The 19978-nt window shown below is 36.1% G+C and overlaps 1 protein-coding gene across 3 annotated transcripts in view; it reads left to right on the plus strand.

Annotated features, from left to right (window-relative positions):
* Positions 1-19978, plus strand: part of GPC6 (glypican 6) — a 1314810-nt gene that overhangs the window by 1097073 nt on the left and 197759 nt on the right. The window lies entirely within an intron of this gene.

Raw genomic sequence — 19978 nt, forward strand, 5'->3', positions numbered from 1 at the left:
GCATTCAAAGCTCCCAAGTTTAGTCAATCAACAAGCATTTATTTAGTTTTCAGTGTGTACCAAGAACTGTGCTAAGCAGTAAGAATACCAGTATAAGCAGCAGAAAAAAAAAAGACAGTCCTAGACTTTAAGGAATGTATATTCCATTGAAGGGAAAGAACACATAAGATGAAGCTGAAAAGGGAGAGATGAATGTACCAGAGAATAACCCAGGTACCCTCCTCAAATGAAAGTTTGGAGGAGTAGCCATCAGTCAGAGGGAGGGAGGGGCTTCAGGAGAGGAAAGGTACTTCCAAGAGGTGATTTCCCAGACTCCAGTGATTCTCCAGGATGAAAAGATCCTCCTATGGTTCTTTTATTATCATGGAATACCAATTTAGCATTCAGGCATCAACTATTATCCCTAACTCATTACCTGGCCTGTTACATGTGCAAATATAGTACCTAGACAAGTAACTGCAGCGTCCTCAGATTTGCCAGCAGGGAAACCTGCTTTAATATATCCCATCATTCTGTGCAATGTAATTTTGGTGTCATATACTCAGAAGGTTATACACATTCTTAATTGATGAGGGTGATTAGGACACATCTTGAAGCTTATTTTTTTTTTATTTCTATATTAACTGAAGATATTACTGCCTAGGAAATCAACCAGGTTCTTGTTAACATCCCCTTTTATGTCCAGTTCTGTCACCTGTGAAAAAAAATAAATTGTATGAAATGAGTAGAAGCAGTAGGAAACAATTTTTCCTGTTTTAAAAAATATATCATTAGATTTTACATACCCCTTAATCCCACACTGGGACAGATCAGCTACCAGCACACCTCTTTAAAAGGTACCTTATTTCAAATAAGAAGAGGTTTCTTTTATGTCATCAATATGTATGAGAAGCAGACTATTAGAAGGAAGTCTTCTCAGGCAGCTAGAGCAATCAACTGGGAGTCAAGAGTCCTTGAATCTTGTCTTTGTTGAACTGCTCACTAACATGTAAACCTGGGAAAGTGACTTCTTTCCTTTGAATCTCTTTTCCTGCTGATGTAGGATCAACTAATAATATTTGTTCCACACTAATATTGTAATTTTTGCTAATCACATCAGACAATTGAGTTTCTAAAGTACTTTCTGTGATACATGATATAGTTGTAGCACATGGAATTATGTGGAATTTATGAAATGGATTAAAGATGTGATAGAAATTTAAAATATAATTACAGTTGCACTTATCTAATTGAATTTCACCTAACATTTGTCATCCATAATCTGCTACATTTTTTATTTAAATCCATCTGGCATTTCCCATATTCCTCAAGGTGTATTCCTCAGAATACCCCCTGTTTTACCACTGCGTGGAAAGGATTTTAACATTTCTAAGAGTAGTTATGCCTATGGGCGAGTGGAAATAAGAAATTGATCATTCAAAAACAAGTTTCTGAAATGCAAATCAATGAGTAATAATCCACACCTTGAGTGAATTTTTATAGAAAAATAATGATTCCATAAAGGCTCAAATGAGTGAAAATGTAAGCCAAAATGATCTTATGGAAATTATTTCCACAAATAAAGATCTGCAACTCATCTCTAGCTTACATTGTTAGACAGTTATCTGGCATACTAAGAGCTTTGCCCAAGGTTCCACACAAAGTATGTCAAAGGCAAAAACAAACAAACAGTAAACTTACATCATCCGGACAAGGAGACTGGCCCTCTATCCACTGTGTAGCTGTCTCTCTACAAGTTAAGTACCTAAGTATTTAAAATCCGATATGTTTCCTAAAGACAAGTAAGAGAGGTTGGGGGTTAAAGTGTTGCAAAGGAAGAGAGGGGAGAGAATAACACATGTGGAAAGAGGAGAGAAAAATGTACCATATTTTTGTAAGTATCTCTGAGGAATAGTAAGACACACTGTCAGCCCTTAGGGTTTAAGTATTGGGCTGAAATCATCAGACTGTGATTAAATATAATCCTGAAATAATAGCTGTTTCACATTTGATTTACATTTCACTGTAAGAGAACCTCAGTCCTAGTCATTATCAGGCCATATTTAATGGAATTTCAGTTCCTCCTTTCCAGATAGCTTTTGCACATTTGGGGAATACCCCAACACACTTGTACTTTCTCACCAAGGGATGCTCATTCTGTTGTGAGTCTGTTCTACTAATTGTGCCTTTCTCTGTATTAACATTAATTAGCAAATTCATCTTTCACTTTCTTTCCCTTGGGACAGATTCAGTCAGGGTTGGGTGGGTAGGGAATTTAATTAATATATCAGCAAATTGGATTATTCATTAGTTATACTTGTTTTATCCTCGAACTTTTTTTAATTGTTGTGTTATGGAAGTGTTTTGGTTTTGAACTGCAGCTATCAAGTTCCTAGACAGACACAGAACCAAGGAAGTTCTTCAGAATGTAGTGTGGTTATTTAAAATAAAGACAAAAACACAAACAAAAAAAAATCCCATCCTCTTATTGGTTGTTTTAAAGTAGGGCTTTTTACTTCTTAGATGTTTGTTGTCATTATTACAAGGGTTTGTTTTTCTGATTTCACCTTCCAACCTAATGGGAATACTCTTTCATAGTAAATATGCCAATAGCTGGATGGATAAACATCCAATATTTATAGTTTAAGAACAAAGGGTATCAGTGTATGTGAATTCAATTCAATAGAACTAATCTCAAATGCAATTAATGTTCACATTCTTTATGTGCCCCTGTGGTAGTCTGTTTGCCCAAGGAATTTATTGAAAGAGATACATTTAATTAAACTTTCTGAAACACTTGGGCAAAATGCTTTTTAAGTAAGGGGGGGGGGCGTGAGATGGGGAGGGAACGCAGATTTTCTGCATTTTTAGCACCTTCTCTGGTAGTTTTCCTGAGGGTAGTTCAGACTATAGAGAATACAATCCCAATCTACCTTTATCTCCTAACTCTTTTACTAAAAAGAAAACAATCCAAAACCCATAATTAGGTGTTTCTAATGATCCATTGGAGAGGCAGCAGAGTGTTTTCCCTTTTTAAATCATTTCCTATTTACCCTGTATATAGCTTGCTTTTGTATTTGTTGATTTGCACATTGTCTACCCTTTTAGATTATAGGCTCCTAGTGGGCTGGGACTGACTTTTCTTCTTTTTTTTTCTTGCCCCCAGTGCTTAACACAATGTCTGGCACATAGTGGGTACTTAATATTTATTGACTGATTGCTGTGGAACATGGGTAGGCCTTGGAGTCAGGAGACCTGAGTTCCCATACGAAGTTTCACATATACTAAATGTTTCATCCCAGAAAAGTCATCTCTTTAAGACTGTAAATTACAAATAGATTGTCTATTTTCATTGGTGGAAGAAGTTTTCATATTTTGAAATTTCATAGTTTGAACTCCTAATGCAGTGTGAGTCCACTGATAGGAACTTCTTTCCCCCGATAGGCAAAAAAAAAAAAATAATAAAATTAGATTCACGTTGGTGCTTGAATGATTCATTTTGACCATTTGCAAAGCCCAAGTTCAATAGCCTTTTCTTATTTTGATTACTTCACTCTGTCCTATTCAGACAGACCTGAAATAAAAATATCATTATCCTATTCATGAACAATTGTTTCATCATCTTTCATGACTATGTACCTCTGCTGTTACAAATCATGTTCCTTAACAACCCCTTTGGGCATTAGTAAGCCATGAAGCCTTAGGGCCACAGATTTGCAACATTTAGTTATATTGAAATTATAATTTATTTTTAAAGATTTTAGCCTCACTTACAAGTTTTTTTTTTTTTAAAAGACCTCCTCTGTTAAATAAATATCCTTCTTAAAAAGACTTCAGGACCTGCATTTCATTGATGGGTAATTCTTTCCACCAACAGAGATTGAAGCCCTTCTCTAATTTAGGAGATGGTTCTCATGGGTGACCATAACTACAAAATACAACTTGCAGCCAAATATATATAGACATTATTTATACCTTACTGTATTTATACAAATTCCATCTTTAGGCAAAAAACAAAATAAATTTGTTGATTCATTTACAACCTAAGAATTTAAAACAAGTAGGATTTCTCTATGAAAAAACAAATAACTGGTACCAAAGTCCCAACAACATTATATCATACATAGTAACTTTTTTTTTGGTCTCATTTATTGGCAGTTTCCCAACATAATAAATTATGTTGGAAATAGCAAGGCATTATAGATAGAAAGCTGGTCTAGAGCCAGGAAGACATGAGTTCAAACCCCACCACTGACAAATATACTATCTGTGTGACTCAGGGCAAGTCACTTCTTATTGCCCCAGCAGTTCTTTGTAAACCTTAAAGAGCTATATAAATGCTGACTTGTCTTTGCTATTAGTAAGCCAAAGAGAAGGTACTAAACTGCATTGACAAGGGGAATGTCCTCACCTTGAAATTCCCTATATCCATAAAACCACAGAGCCAGTTGATATCTCTAACAAATTCTATAAGTGTGTATATAAGTGAAACATATATATTTAGCACCTTTCTTCTCATGATGTGTACTTGATGAGAGTCCATGAAGAATGTGTCAAATCTACCTCAGCTCCAACTTTTAAAAGATCCTTTATTTAAAAGATAATTAATTTTTTCTAGTTTATTTCTTGTACCTTTTCCTTACCATTCTGCTCCAGGGAAGCCAAGGAATCCCTTCACTCTTTTCCATTTACTGGATTTCTTACAAAGTGCAGTATAACCAGGAAATATGACAATATTCTGACCTATTTTAGCAAACTTACTTTAAGTTAAAGTCACTATTGACAAGATGAGGCATGAGGAGTGGAAAGAACATAGATAGACTCTGGTGTCCCAGGATGTGGCTTCGTTTTGTACTTAGGAATTGAGAGCGTTGAGCATGATGAGCTCTAAAGTCCCTTTCATTTCTAAATCTGATTACCTATGGCAAAAAAGAAGACACCATGACCAGTTCTCAGAGAAACACAGATTTCTGTGTTTCTGCTGCCAAGTCCCTCTTCCTGTCAGTGAATGAACACCTGGCATTTGAAAGTAAATCATCTTAATGAACTGGTTCTCCACCTCTCTCACCTGATGGTCAATTCCAGTAAATTTTTTGAACTTTCAAAAAAGTTTCTATTTCTTTCCTCCCTCCCCCCATTTATGAGCAGGAGTCAAAATTTGGCATTCCACTTTTGAAATATGTTAATTGCAATGGTAAAACATAAGTGATATGTTGTTTTGCATGGGTGTCTTGTAAAATTTAAAAATACATAAACTTTAAATGAACCATTTAATTCATACTCCTTCTTCCCCATACCCTTACCCCACACATATATGTCTTGAGCAGAATCAGAATATGACCTATAGTCAAGCCCTGGTTGGCTTTTTGTCTATTCTGCCCCTAGCCTTTATGGTAAAAGAACAGAGTCTAATATTGAACTTTGAACTGATTCCCAATGGCTTTTTAAATTTTTCTTCTAGAAAAAAATGTAATGATGTGTTTATATGTCAATGTATGTAGATGGTAGCTGCTGGTGTGTCACTACCATCCTAATGAAAGTTACAAGGCAACTTGCCCTTTGACTCTGACCCAAGGAGGGGATAGCTCTAGATTCTATTCCCTTTCTCAACCTACAGTCTTCTAATTTTGACAGCAAATATGCATTTTAAATTGTATATGCATAAGACAAAATTGAAAGATATTTTCTTTTTTTATTTTGCCTATATTTACCTCCTTTTATCCCTTATCCTCATCCTTCTCTACACTCCCCAAAAGCCAACCCTGATAACAAATACTTTTAAAAAGAAAAAAGCAAGTAAAAAAAATCATCAAAACTGATCAACACATTGAAAAAAACATTATGTTTTATGCAATGTTCCACACCTATGGACCTTGAGTTCTGAAAAGGAATAGGGGAAGGAAGACATTTTTTCTCTGGCAACATTGTTTCATGGTTCTTCTTTCTATTTAAATTGTAGTCACTGTATATATTATTTTACTGGCTCTGATTACTTTACTTTACATCAGTTTCTGTAAGTCTGTCCATCCTTCTTTACACCCATCAAGCTTATAATTGCTTATACTACAATAGTATTGTAGTATAAGCAATTATAATAGTATTGCATTAGCTTTATGTTCCACAAGTTGTGTAGTTATTCTCTAGGCAATAGTCATCCATTTTGTTTCCAGTTCTTTACTGAAAAAGAAAGTACTACTATGAATATTTTGGCATATTTGGAGCTTTTATTTTGTTCAGTAACCTCCTTGGAATATAAAGCTAGCACCAAAGTCTCTGAATTGAAAATAATGGAAATTTGATTCACTTTATTTGCATGATTACAAATTGCTTTCCAGAATAGTTAAGCTAATTCACTGTTCTACCAACAACACATTGTTGTGCCTAGCTTTCCACAACCCCTTCAGCACTGACTATCCTATCTTTTGCAATCTTTGCCAATTTTCTAGCAAATTGAATGTGAGGTAAGATGTGAAAGCTTGGTGCTGTGAGGTTTGTCTTTTCTTTTTTTTTATTTCTCTTATTAGTAGTAATTTAGAGCATTCTTTCATATGGTTGTTTATAGTTTGCCATCCATCTTTTGTTCTGAATAACATGTTTATATCCTTTGACTGCTTCCCTAATGGGGAATGATTTTTGGAATTACATAATTCTATTAGTTGTCTATGATGTGAAACCTTTTTCACAGATATTTGATAGAAAAAAATCTCCTAGTAGACTGCTTCCCTTCTTAACTGAGATGTGTTTATTTTGCTTATGTAAAAGTTTTTCAATTTCACGTAAATAAAATTCTTTATTACATATTTTATAATTGTCTTTATCCATTGTTTAGTTGAGGTCATCCCTTACCCATAGCTGTAATAGGTATATGACCTACCTATCTTCTATTTTTTATATTATAGTCTTTAATATTCAAGTCACGTACCCATTTTTAATTTATTGTGATGTAGTTTTAAGAGGTTGTTCTAAGCCTAATTTTTGCCAGATTGGTATCCATATTTCACAGCAGAATATATCAAAAAGGAAATTCTTTCCTAGGTAATTTATATTTGGGATTTTGTTGAACATTGGGTTATCGAGTTCAGTTATTTCTGATTCTCATCTAGTCTATTACATTGATCTACTTTTCTATTATTTAAACAGTATCAAATGGTTTTTTTGTTTGTTTGTTTGTTTGTTTTAGCAATTGAGGTTAAGTAACTTGCTCAAGGTTACAGGGCCAGGTGTTTCTGGGTGGATGCTAAGTATCTGAGCCCGGGATTTGATCTCCAGGTAGTACTGACACTGGAGCCGGTGCTCTTACTCGCTGTGCTTGTGCTACCTGGCCGCCCCAGTATCAAATGTTTTTGATTATAATATAGTTTGAGGTCTAAAAGTGTTATTCTCCTTCTTTCCCTATTCCCCTATTTCCCTTGTTATTCTAAATTTTTTGTTCCTCTAAATAAATTGTGTTATTATTCTATCTGTCTCTGTAAAGTATCCTTTTGGTAGTTTGATTGGCACAGCAATAAATCTGTAGATTGATTTTGGTATATTGCCACCAAGAGAGATTCTTATCTAATTATTTTTTTTCAGCCATAACTACTCAAACACACATAATGCCTTTTTGAGGAGATCCTGTTTTAGGAGTGTAGGCCATAATAATCAGCAGCCTTTATTCTGAACGATATGGCTATATGTTTGTCTATTTTATTACATTAAATATCATTTCATGGAAACAGGGAGGATGTATTTGCGTACTATATATAGTACCTTCAATATTCTAGGGGCCATCAATATAAGCTCAGATGGGGGAAGTTCCTCCTTTTATGATTTTATCTATAGTATTTGTAAAATAGGAGAACCCTATATAGAGTTAATTTTACATTTTCAGAAGTATTCGAGACATACTATTATTCATTAACTTTGAAACCAACATGCTTATTTGTAGCCAAGGAAAAATGGTAATTCTGAATCTTGCTTCTTTGGAACCATCTCTTAATGTCCTCTTTAAAAACCAACAGGAAAAGATTGAAAAGAGAAGTAAAGAGACAATAACAAATGAGAAGCTAGGTGCTAATTGCAACCCAATGTGAATCCATACATCTTGTTTTGAGTAGGTGTGCCAGCACCCCATCAATCCATAAAGCTATAGTGACAGTTAGGTTATAAGGTGTCCTACAGGCCCATTAGTTATTCTGTCTTATCATTGTGCAAGGATGCTGAACAAAGGGTTTGATAGAAAGAGTACTGAGCTTATGGTAAGAACAGCTGGTATTTTTCTAAAAGTAAAGCATTTTTATTTCCTATATAATCTTCCTCCTGGGAGAAAAAGAATGTACATTTTTAAAAATGTAGACCCAAAAGCATAACTTTTCTGGATTGACCCGAGACCATGAGCCTTTGTAGTTAAAGGTATGGCCTGAGGCTGGGATAGGCATAATCCCTGAATCACTATAGAGATGGTCAATGTAAAGAAGCAAATGTAGAGAAACAGGAAACTATCTTATTAATATGTCAGCGTACATCATCTGCTGGCATTGGCATTGGGTAGATGGTGATGAACAGCAGGCAACATAAAAAAGCAGTGTTAGTAGTCTGCTAGCATTGGTAATGAGTAGACGGGCCATACTAGCTCTGTTGTGACAATGTTTGAGAGCATCATTTCAACATTTTAAAAGACTTGAAACTTGCAAACTGATTTTTTGTTGTGATTCAGTCATTTCCAGTTATGTTCAACTCTGTGACTCCATTTGGGGTTTTTTTGCAATGATACTGGAGTGGTTTGTCATTTCCTTCTCCAGCTCATTTTACAGATGAGAAAATTGAGGCAAACAAAGTGAAGTGAGTTGCCCAGAGACACATGGCTAGGGAGTATCTGAGGCCATATTTGGACTCAGGAAGATGAGTCTTCCTGACTCCAGGCCCTGCATTCTATCTACTGCACCACCTAGCCACCCTTGCATTAGAGGAATTATTCAATAACTAGTTAATTTTATAAGTTTCATCTTCCCAGCTCTATAACACCATCATCTATTGTGGGGAGAGGAGATATTTTTAAAAATTATTTTCAGTTTAACAACCACCATCCAAAACAAATAAACATACAGAAATTAGTAGTAGAATCTATAGAAACACCTTGTCATTTACTAAAACAAATGAACAGAAAACAAATAAAATGTTTTTAGATTCTAAATCTGTAACTCCTGCCCACATTCCTAGAAGTTCAGTGTCTGTTGCTTTTTATACCCTTATGTCCACAACTTGCACAGAGTCAAGGAAGACTGGGGTTGTGAACATGGGTCACTAAAAGGATGCTGATACTCTCAACAGATATAGAGAGATTTGGAGGAAGGGTGCATTTTGGAAAGGAAGATGAAATCCTTATCAAAATGGAATGCCTATCAAATTGGATGGTATGCCATCATGTTGTGGATAACTAACAGGGAGTTAACTATTTGGGACTAGAGCTCAAAAGAGAGGCTTAGATGCATAGCTTTGGGGTCACATGCATAGAAAGAATCATTGAACCTATTAGAGCTAAGGATTTACATAGAGAAAAGATGGACCAGGACAGAGCTTTGAGGTACACCCATAGTTAGTAATTGGGATATTAATGATGATCCAGCAAAACAGCCTGAGAAGAAATTATCAGACAGGTAAGAAGAGAACCAGGAGAGTAACATGGAAACCCAGAAAGAAGAGAATATCCAGAAAAGGGTTTAATTACCAAGGTCAAATGATAAAGGGAGGTCAAGAAGAAGAAAGGCAGAGAATCGGCCATGAGAATTAGATATTAGAAGGTCATTTGGTAACCTCAGAAAGAGTCTACATGCCATAAAATGAGAGAGGCAGCATATTACAGTTGAAAGAATGCTAAACTTGGGGCAACCAGGTGGAACAGTGAGGATCTGAGTTCAAAACCAGCCTCAGACACTTAACATTTCCTGGCTGTGTGACCTTGGGCAAGTCACTTAACCCCAGTTGCCCTGCCTTCCCCCCTCCACAAGACCAAAAAAAGAATGCTAAACTAAAAATCAGGAGAAAAACTTGGGCTTGAATCACACTTTTGATATTTAATAGCTGTGACCATCCATCATCATCTCTATTAGCCTCATTTTCCCCATCTGTAAAACAGATAAAATATCTTTAGTATACATCTCATGGAGCTTTTGTGAGGATTAAATGAGATAAAGTATATAAAGTTCTTTAAAATTTTAATATGTGATATGTGTCCAGCTATTATTTTTGAGTACCCTGTAGCTAGGAAATATTCAGTATGATCAAGTGAAGGCAAAATTTTTCTATATTATTCAAAAGAGGATTAACCAAAGCTTCTACCAAATAAAATTCCTCTTCAGAGCTTTCTCTTTTAGATTAAATGAAAAAACAGTGGATATCTATTAAAAGTTGTTTGACAGTAAGAATTCATAATCACTCATTTTCCCATAAGTTTTTCTATAAGCAAAGCCTAGAACTGTATTAAAAAAAGAAAAATATTCAACAACTGGTATTTATGAATGGGGTGCTTAGCCCTAAATTGAAAATACTGAAAAACTTAAGCAATGCAGCAATATCTATTCCATAGAATGCTGCCCTTATTGCCATCTTTTTACAATGTCATTAAAGTGTGGCTCTCTTATACTATCATACACAAAAAAATATGATATTCAATTTTAAACATTTACAACATTATTCCTATGGGATTAAATATCCCTTGCACCATCATTTCATCAAATGTCATATTGTTATGGAATCAATTATTGACCCCTACCTGTCATATTCTCCTGTATAACTCTAAAGGAAAAAGTATCTAAGTAAAATGGGATAAAAGAAAATTAAACTGTAAGTCAGGTCATTGAGCAGTATATTACCTGAGATTTTAAAATCTATAATTCAGGACTTATAGTTAGCGTAACAACATGTACATGGAGCAAAAAGATTACACTTAGATTTGACTTTTTAAATTAACTATTACCTGATTGTTTTTGAAAATGTTGAAATTCTATACTGTACTCATCCCACAAAAACTAGAAATATGTATTAGGTGATTATATAAGTTACTTTTTTGTAGTAATTGAAAATTCTTTTAATAGAGTCCCCAAGACCCAAGGAAATACCATGACAGCCAAGGGCAAACTTTCTAAAGTGAGATAGGTACAGGCTTAATTTTGGTCTCAGTTAAGGGTACAATAAAATCTTGTTAATTTACATTAATTAAACAGCCATTGAACCTCATTATTTTTTTATTGAGCACTGACAGCACAGACTGTTGAACCAAGAACACTGTGTAATAAAGAATTGAAATGGGAGTCAAGAACCTTCCATACTAGGAAAGATTTTCCCTCTATCTTACTTTTCTGCCTAGGGCAAGTCTCTTAATTTCTTTATGCCTCAGTTTTGCCCTAGGCAGAATGGGAATAGTAATTATTATCATTACTCTGGAGAATTAATGAATTATTATTCATTAAGCACTTGGAGAACCTATCACAGGCACTACAAAGCCAGACCCTCATTTGCATTACAGATCTAGGTTAGTTTTAGAATAAGGTTGATTTGTGGGTCTCATAAATAATGTATGAGATTTTGTATGTGGTATACACATACTTAATGGTTTGGATCTTCCAACTCTGCAAGTGTGCAGAAGCAAAACCAAAAATAAATTTTTTTTGAAAGAGATTTTATGAGAAAGGCCAAAGGAAGGTATTCCCCTTCCTGAATGAACCCTGCAGGGCCATAAGGAATTATATATGTGATCTAAGTTATGACATCATGCCATCACTTTTTAAAAAGGGATAAAGTATCAAATAAGTCTTACCAAGATTTATTCTTTCCTTCCTAAGAATTTTTCTTAGCTGATACTGGCAGCTCAGGCCTAATGATCAGACTGTTCTGGGCTCATCTAGTTCAGACTCAGAGATATTCTAAACACAATTCTTATTCATGCTTGTTTGTAAATTAAATGGGTAACATTGGGGGTGGGGGGGTTCCAGACCTATGATTTCACTGCTGTAGAGAACTTCCAATGGAGAAATTTCCTCAATCTGTATACAACTAAATAGAAACTAAATAGCAGCATTACTCATTATATTTGTTAATCAAATGGAATAAGATTTCAAAGAGAAAAATAAAGAATTTATTCAAAATTTGTAATAATATACAAATCTTAAACATATAATAAAAATAATGTAATGCAACTCCAGGCCCAGGTTAATTTGCATAAGACTTTCCCCATTGGTGGAAAAGTATTACTCAGTCTTCTAGGTCTACCTGACAGGTTGCATTGATGGTAGGTTTGGGAGAGAAAATCTTATTCCTTTTGGCTTCTAGACTTCCCAGAGAATGCATAGTGTCAGGTTTTCTTTCGGGAAAGGTCCCTAGAGGGAAAGAAAGATTCTGTTTCCAGCTTACTACATTGGAGCCCATGAGGAATTTACCTTTGGTTGAGATCAAGGATTCTCTTTCTTTCTCTTATGAAAGTGAGATCTCAACTGAAAACTCCCACACAGATTGCTTAACTTTGAGTTGACATATCGTATGCTCAAATAGAGAAATCAATATAACAATACTGCTCATCTCTCTATACCCAAAATGGCCACAGCAAATTGTCCCCACACTGAGATTCAACAATACATGCCAACTCAAATTTCTGAAATTAGCACTTGTTGGAGTTTGCCATATTAAATAGTGGCACTTTTCTTGACATTAATAGGGACTTTGTTTTCATTTTAAAAGTGGATACATTACTGAGGGAAGTGTGGTCAAAAACATCCAATGATTTTGGATACTGTTTTACACAACACACACACACACACACACACGCACACACACACCCTTCTGAGGGTCTTTATTCTACCAGTCATCTGGGGAAAGTGCAGTCTACAGTTTGGAAAACTCTAGCTTAACCCATATTATGTTAAATACAGAAGAAGAAATGGAGATTCAGAGAGGGCCATGACATCATTTCACAAAAGCTACCACAAATAGCCTCTGCTCCAAGTTCAGAGAACGTACCTTTATTAGTGATTTTTATTGACCTTCCTCTTCTTCCCTGCTTTTATTATCCTTACTAGATTTGGATTCTACTTATCCATAGGTATTTGCTTACTGCCTTTTAGGATTTTCACACCTTGGTCTAAGTTCTTCTTGCTCTTCCCTGCCTCTATTGGCCTCCAAAACTCAGAATTCTTTCTTTCTCCTGATCATGCTACCCACTCCTCTGTATTTTAATTCCACCTTGTATATATCTACAGTATCTGTTGAACCTCACAATTACAAGAATCCTGATTCTTATTCTTCTTAGTTCTCCCTGTCCTTTCCTTTTGCTGACCTATCTCACCATGAAAGCCATCTTGTTTAACTAACCTTCTGAATCAGGTTTTCCCCGTTCTAATGGTACCTATAGAAACCATCAATAACATAAATGGTACCTCATCCATGAGAACGAATGTATCACCCTGAGAAAGTCAGAAAGGAGAGAACTTGATTACATTCATTGGTCTGCCCAGTTCAGAGGTATTTGCTCTTCTAGTGATCAAATACCATTTCTCTGACTTCTGTCTCCTTCCAAATGGAAAAATTCTTGTAGTTTGTTCAAAGTGGTGGTACAAAAATCTGTTTCTTTTTATACTATAATATACAAATCTTATAAAACACAATTCTATACAATTTATTGAATATCAGTTTTGTCACAGGGACTCTGTGAAGATTAAGGTTCAACTTTGCAAAATGGTCCTTTTTCATGTGGGAAGGATGCAGGAAGACATTTTTTGAGTAGGTCTATTTTTCTTTTTTCCTATGTGATCACTAGGGACATGACTTATAAGATGGAGTAAAGTTCCCTTCTTCATAAGCCTGGGGTATCCGATTGTTTTTCAGTCATTTTTAAAAATCATTTCTGACTTTTCGTGATCCTGTTTGAGGTTTTCTTGGCAAAGATACTAGAGTGGTTTGCCAATTCCATCTCCAGTTCATTTTGCAGATAAGGAAACTAAGGCAAACAGGGTTAAGTAACTTTCCCAGAGTCTATAACTAATAAGGATCTGAAGCCAGATTTGAATTCAGGAGGATGAATTTTCCTGACTCAAGGGCTAGCTCTCTATCAACTTCTCCACTTAGCTGCCCTGAGGTACCAGATACTGCAAGGGAAATAAAAAAGATCATGGAGTGATCATAAATCTGATTTTCTGCTTCACAGACACCTCCATATGGCAATAAGAATCTATTCTGATGTAAGAAATCTTTCCTTCTATTTCTTGTTCCTGTGAAAATTGCCCCAAAGGTGTGTTTCCACCCCACCCTCTCATTTCCAACATTACTCCCACAGCATCATCACTCTATCTCTATGGATGAAAGAATAGATTTTCCTTATCTCTTATTACAAGAATAAAACAGCATGCACATAGTAAAGTAAACTCATAAAATATTCATCATAAATTGATTTAACTTCATCCAAGCAAGTTTATATACATTAATGATTTGCACTTAGTGAGAGTCAGATTCTTAAATGAAGATGAGGAATGTGGGGCAGAGGAATCCTGTGGGCTCTTTTCCAATCTTCTCTTGTCAGAGATTTAAATTCAAACTCTGGTTTAAAACCCAAATGAGCAAAGCCTAAGAATATTTCAACAGCCATTCCTCGGTCTTTTTCTTCCTTTGCTTGTATTCAAAACTTAGGTGTTTTCTGACTTCTCCCTCTCCCTCACCTTCCTCCACTGATTACCAAGTCCTATTTATTATTGAAATCTTGTCTATATCATAAACCTATTATATAATTCAGTATTTTTCTCTAAAAGAAATTAAATTTCTCTTCCAAAATCTTCCCACCCATAATGAAACAGATACAAGCATTTTTTAAAATGTCTATATACTCAGCACTATTCCTTTATTATTTTTTTAATCCTTAGTTTTTGTATCATCTTGACTTTCTTATCCCTTATCCCTTCCCCACCCAGACTGGCCTCCCTTATAACAGAGAAGGAAAAAAGGAGGGAAAAAACAGTTCAGCAGAACTAACCAACACATTTACTAAGTCAAAATTGTATGGGTTTTTTTTTACACCCATAGTCCCCCACTTGTACAAAAAAGAGAGTAAGGGTGGACACTGGTTTTATAAAGGTATAAGGCATGATTCCTTTTCTCAAAGAATTTATAAGTTGTATCTTGGTGGCAGGACCTGAAATTGAGAAGATTTTAGTTCAAATCTTTAACTGTTTGACTTTGGACAAGTCATTTAACCTAATCTGCTTCAATTTCCTTATCTATATAACCAGGATGACAGTAGCACCTACCTTCCAGGCTTGCATAAAGATGAAATGAAGCACAATTTACAAAATTATTTGAGAACCTTAAAGCACTATATAAATGCTAGATATTATTAGAGTCCTGTCTACTAAGGCAAAATGTATTTTTTCCTCTCTGTCATTTAATTTGCATTAATATAAATCCCATATTAATACAAGTTAAAAGGTCCATTTGAAAAGGTATCAGAGTTCAGATTTGACACAAATTAGATGCTTTGGGAGTTTAGTCCTGGAGTTAGTTAAAGAAGTGCACTTGACATTGTAGAGAGACCAAAGACTACAATCCCATCATAGGTCTGAGAATCCTTCAAGAGCCATCATTGCTCTCCTTTCTGGCCTTACTTGTGTTCAAGATGTTGGTGCTTCCTTGATGTTATTGTTCCCTCTGTGTCTCTCTCACCAATTAGTTACTACTGGTAAGTCCTGCTGGTTCTGTCTCTCCAACATCTCTCCTGGGCTTCCCTCTTCTCCAGGCTGCTGCCACAGATGGCATATAGGCTGCATTGGCTTCTTCACAAGTCTTGCAGTTTCTCTTTTTCCCTGCTGGAATGAATCGATGAATTAGCCAGCTCTAATTGACCATTGTACTAGGTTCTCAGCATACAAATACTAAAAGGAAGACAGCCCCTACCCTAGAAACAGTCTTTGAAGGGGGTAAATCTTGTATACAGATAAGGCAATATATGGGGAAGTAGGTGGCAAAGTAGATAGAGTGGCAGGCCTAGAGTCTAGAAGACTCACTTTTGTGAGTTCAAATCTGGCCTCAGGGGCAGCTAGGTGGTGCAGTGAGTACAGTGAGTAGAGCACTGGCCCTGGAATCAAGAGGACCTGAGTTCAAATCTAGCCTCAGATGCTTAACACTTACTAGCTGTGTGACCATGGTCAAGTCACTTAAACCAAATTGCCCTACTTTCCCCCTTCCAAAAAGACCAAAAAAAATCTAGCCCCAGACACTTACTAGCTGTGTGTCCCTGGGCAAGTACATTTAATCTAGTTTGCCTCTGTTCCTCATCTGTAAAATGAACTGGAGATTTGCCAAGAAAACCCCAAATGGGGTCACAAAGAGTCAGTAACAACTCAAATGACTCAACACAAAAAAAGTCAATATAAATATATATAAAATGAATACAAAGTGATAGGGGAATAAGAAGGTGCATCCTGAGGCAGGTCTCACTTAAGTTGAACTTTGAAGAGAGTAAGAAACTCCAAAAAGTAGAGTCAGAGTCAATAAAGAAAGTAACCATTTAAGAACCTACTATGTACCAAACCCTGTGCTAAGGACTGAGGTGAAGAAGGAGAACATACCAAACATGGGGGCAGGCTGTACAAGAGCACAGAGTGGAAGAAACAGAACGCCATGTGTAGGAAACAAGAAGTAGGTCAGCTTGGCTGGCACATAAGAGTGTGTGAAGATAGTCATGTGAATTCAGTTTGGAAAGATCAATTGTAGCTAGGCGATAATGGACTTTAAGTGACTTTTGTCTGAGACCACAGAGGTCCAGAGAACTGGGCCCCAGAAAGGTAGGAAGAGAACAAGGAGAAGGTATTTTCACAAAAAACTAGAAAGCAAGATTATCTGAGAGGAGTTGGTGGGCATCACTGTCATAGGCTGCAGGGTGCTTGGTCAAAAAGGATGAGGACTTTAAAAAATGCCATTGGATTTAACCATTAAGAGACAACTGGTGACATTGGAAAGAATAGTGGTGCTAGGGAGGAAAGCCAGTCTACAAAGAATTGAGAACTAAGTGCTAAGTGATAAAGTGTAGACAGCTTTCTCTAAGACTTTTGATGTGAAATCAAGGAGAGATAGAGAAGAATAACTTGAGGGGATGTCAGGGTCAAGTAAAGATCTCTTTTACTGTTCGTGAGATCCCAATTTGTTTTCAGACACTGAAAAAGAACCAGTGTGGGGTGGCTAGGTGGCGCAGTGAATAGAGCACCAGCCCTGGAGTCAGGAGGACCTGAGTTCAAATCCAGCCTCAGATACTTAACTCAAAAACTAGCCGTGTGACCTTGGGCAAGTCACTTAACCCCAATTGCCCCCCCCCCAAAAGAAAAAGAACCAGTGAAATGAATTGAATTTTATGTTGCAGTTCTCAGCTGAGTCATGGAAATAATTCTCTTCTGCAGTTAGTGTTCCTCCCATATACAAATTTTGTGCCTAAGTGATTTGTTTATATAGCTGAGCTCCATAAATTTATGGTTTTACCTCTGTTAGATTCAAGTTTGGCAAACTGAAGTCATCTCCTCTGGTAAAGGAGTAGTCTCTCTGTCGGTATCTGCTCCTTAATAATCACCCAGATGGGGTGCCCAAGCAGTGCAGCTCAAGGAGGTGGTATTAATATAATAAAATACAAATCTTTTCAAATGTGATATGATTCCTTTCCCCCCAATGTATTCTTTTTGTCTTGAAAATATTGGAGTTTATTGTTCTCAGTGTAAACCTTTAGGGACTAATTCTACTGGCAGAGATAGCATTCTCATTTTCTCTTAGTTGCATAAGTGAAATTCTGTGGGGTGAAAACACCCACAATTTAGTGCCATTGGGAATAGTATAAATACTTTTCACTGTGTTCAGCAGAAATCAATGGGCTTATTGTTAATGCTCTAGGTCTAAAAATACTAATATGACATTAAAAAGGCAAATTATTTATATTTTTTTAATATTTATATTTTATATTTATATTCATTATGTTATAATGAATGGCTCATCATGTTCAAATCTCACTTCTGACATATTGACTATGTGTGGAGCAATTAGGTGGTACAGTGAATAGAGCACTGGCCCTGGAGTCAGGAGGACCTGACTCCAGTTCAAATGTGGCCTCAGACACTTGACACACTTAGTAGCTCTGTGACCTTGGGCAAGTCACTTAACCCCAATTGCCTTGCTTTCTCCCTTAAAAAACAAAACAAAAGTATTGACTATGTATCCCTGGGCAAGTCACCTTAGTGCTTAGAATTCTAGGCAACTAACTCTCTAACAGTATAAGCTCCAGGGCAAATGGAAACCTGCATTGGTAAAGGAATTTTCCTTACTCGGGAGTCCCCTTTGCCAGTAAAATCACAGATCCAGTCTCTAATCCTATCTCATTTTCTTTAAAAGGAATTATTAGCCTGAATCTAACAACTGTTGGCAGACAAAGTAAAATTGGAAAGGAGGATCTAGAGAAAGGACCAATTATTTGAACAGGGCAGATTTTTCCCCCAGAAGATAGGGATAGACTTCCATAGAAAAATGTCCTGTTGACCAGAGTCTTTTCGTTCACATGAGCTGAAAGAATCTGCCATACCATTAAAGCAGAGATTGATAGCACTGAAGTGCTCAGATTCCAATGAACTGATTAGAGAATACATTCTCAAACATGCATACATACCACTTCAGAAAAAAATGAGCCAGATGAATTGAAAATGGGATTTTCAAAATGCTGTTAACGGGTTCAGGAGAAGTAACCAGGCAGATATAAATACTGACCATGGGGATTACTTGTGTATAATATGTTAGAAATGCGAAATGTTTTGTGAATTGTTTCCCTGCTATATTAATCAACATGTTGAGTCTAAATATGGTAATGTGAAACACTAAAATATCTGCTGGGAAAGGGATTTTACTTTCTTTTATGATTCTATTGGGGGAAAATATTTTGGCAGCTGTAGGAGAATGTGGGAAAAGGAGGAGTCATGCTGACATCAATCATTATTTGCCTCATGGAATGAAATTTATTCCAAATACAAATGAATCTGAAGTCTAGTTACTTGATATACATTTAATTATTCCTTTCATTAACATTTCCTGATTATTTCTAAGTATTATTTGCCTTTCATGGGATAATATTGTTATTTTTGTGATTTCAAAAGGCAGGATCAAGAATAATTTTCTTACGTAAGTTATGTCCGTCAGTACTTATTACAGGCACACAGTCAAACACACACACCACAACTCAAGACATGAAAATACTATGGCACATGATAAAAGTATAATTATCATGATCCTTGTTGATATTTATTACTATTTAAATTTTGACATATACCCATCGATTTTTTTAAATTTTGTATTTTTAGTTTGTATTCTCGATCATTGGATGTTGTCTATTGGGGACCCACCATTTTTTGTATGCCTTGCTACAGATGTCTTTTACTGAAGTATCTAATATGGATGTCCCCAAAAGCTATGTCCTGAGCCTCCTCTTTTCTCTCTGTATTCTCTCACTTGATGTTCTCATTAGCTCTCATGACTTATAAAGCCAACCCTAAACTTGGCCAAACCACAATCATGTGTCTCCAACTGCCTCTGGACTTCTCCAATTATATGTCCTGTAAGCCTTTCAAACATCACATGTCCTAAATGTAGCACAGTATCTTTACTCTCTAAAATCTCCTGACTTCTGAACTTTCTTGTTACTCAAGGGCACTGCCATTCTTCCAGTCTCCAAAGCCCACAACCTCAGTCATCCTCAACTCTTCACTCTCACTTACCTACCACATGCAGCCCATTGAGAATTCTTTCCATTTTTACCTCCACAACAACTCTCCTATTCCTGCCTTTCTCTCCACTCCTATAGTCATATCCCCATTACTTCTCTTCCGGACTTTTGCAGTAGCCTATCTGCCTCATATCTCTCTAATTCATCCTCCATTCAGCTGCCAAGGTGATTTTTCTAAACTGTAGATCTGATCATCTCTCTCTCTCTCTCTCTCTCTCTCTCTCTCTCTCTCTCTCT

The sequence above is a fragment of the Petaurus breviceps genome, unplaced genomic scaffold, assembly GCF_028583685.1.
Source record: "Petaurus breviceps papuanus isolate PSGF00001 unplaced genomic scaffold, PetGlider_PUasm1.0 90743, whole genome shotgun sequence".
NCBI classification, from domain to species: Eukaryota; Metazoa; Chordata; class Mammalia; order Diprotodontia; family Petauridae; genus Petaurus; species Petaurus breviceps.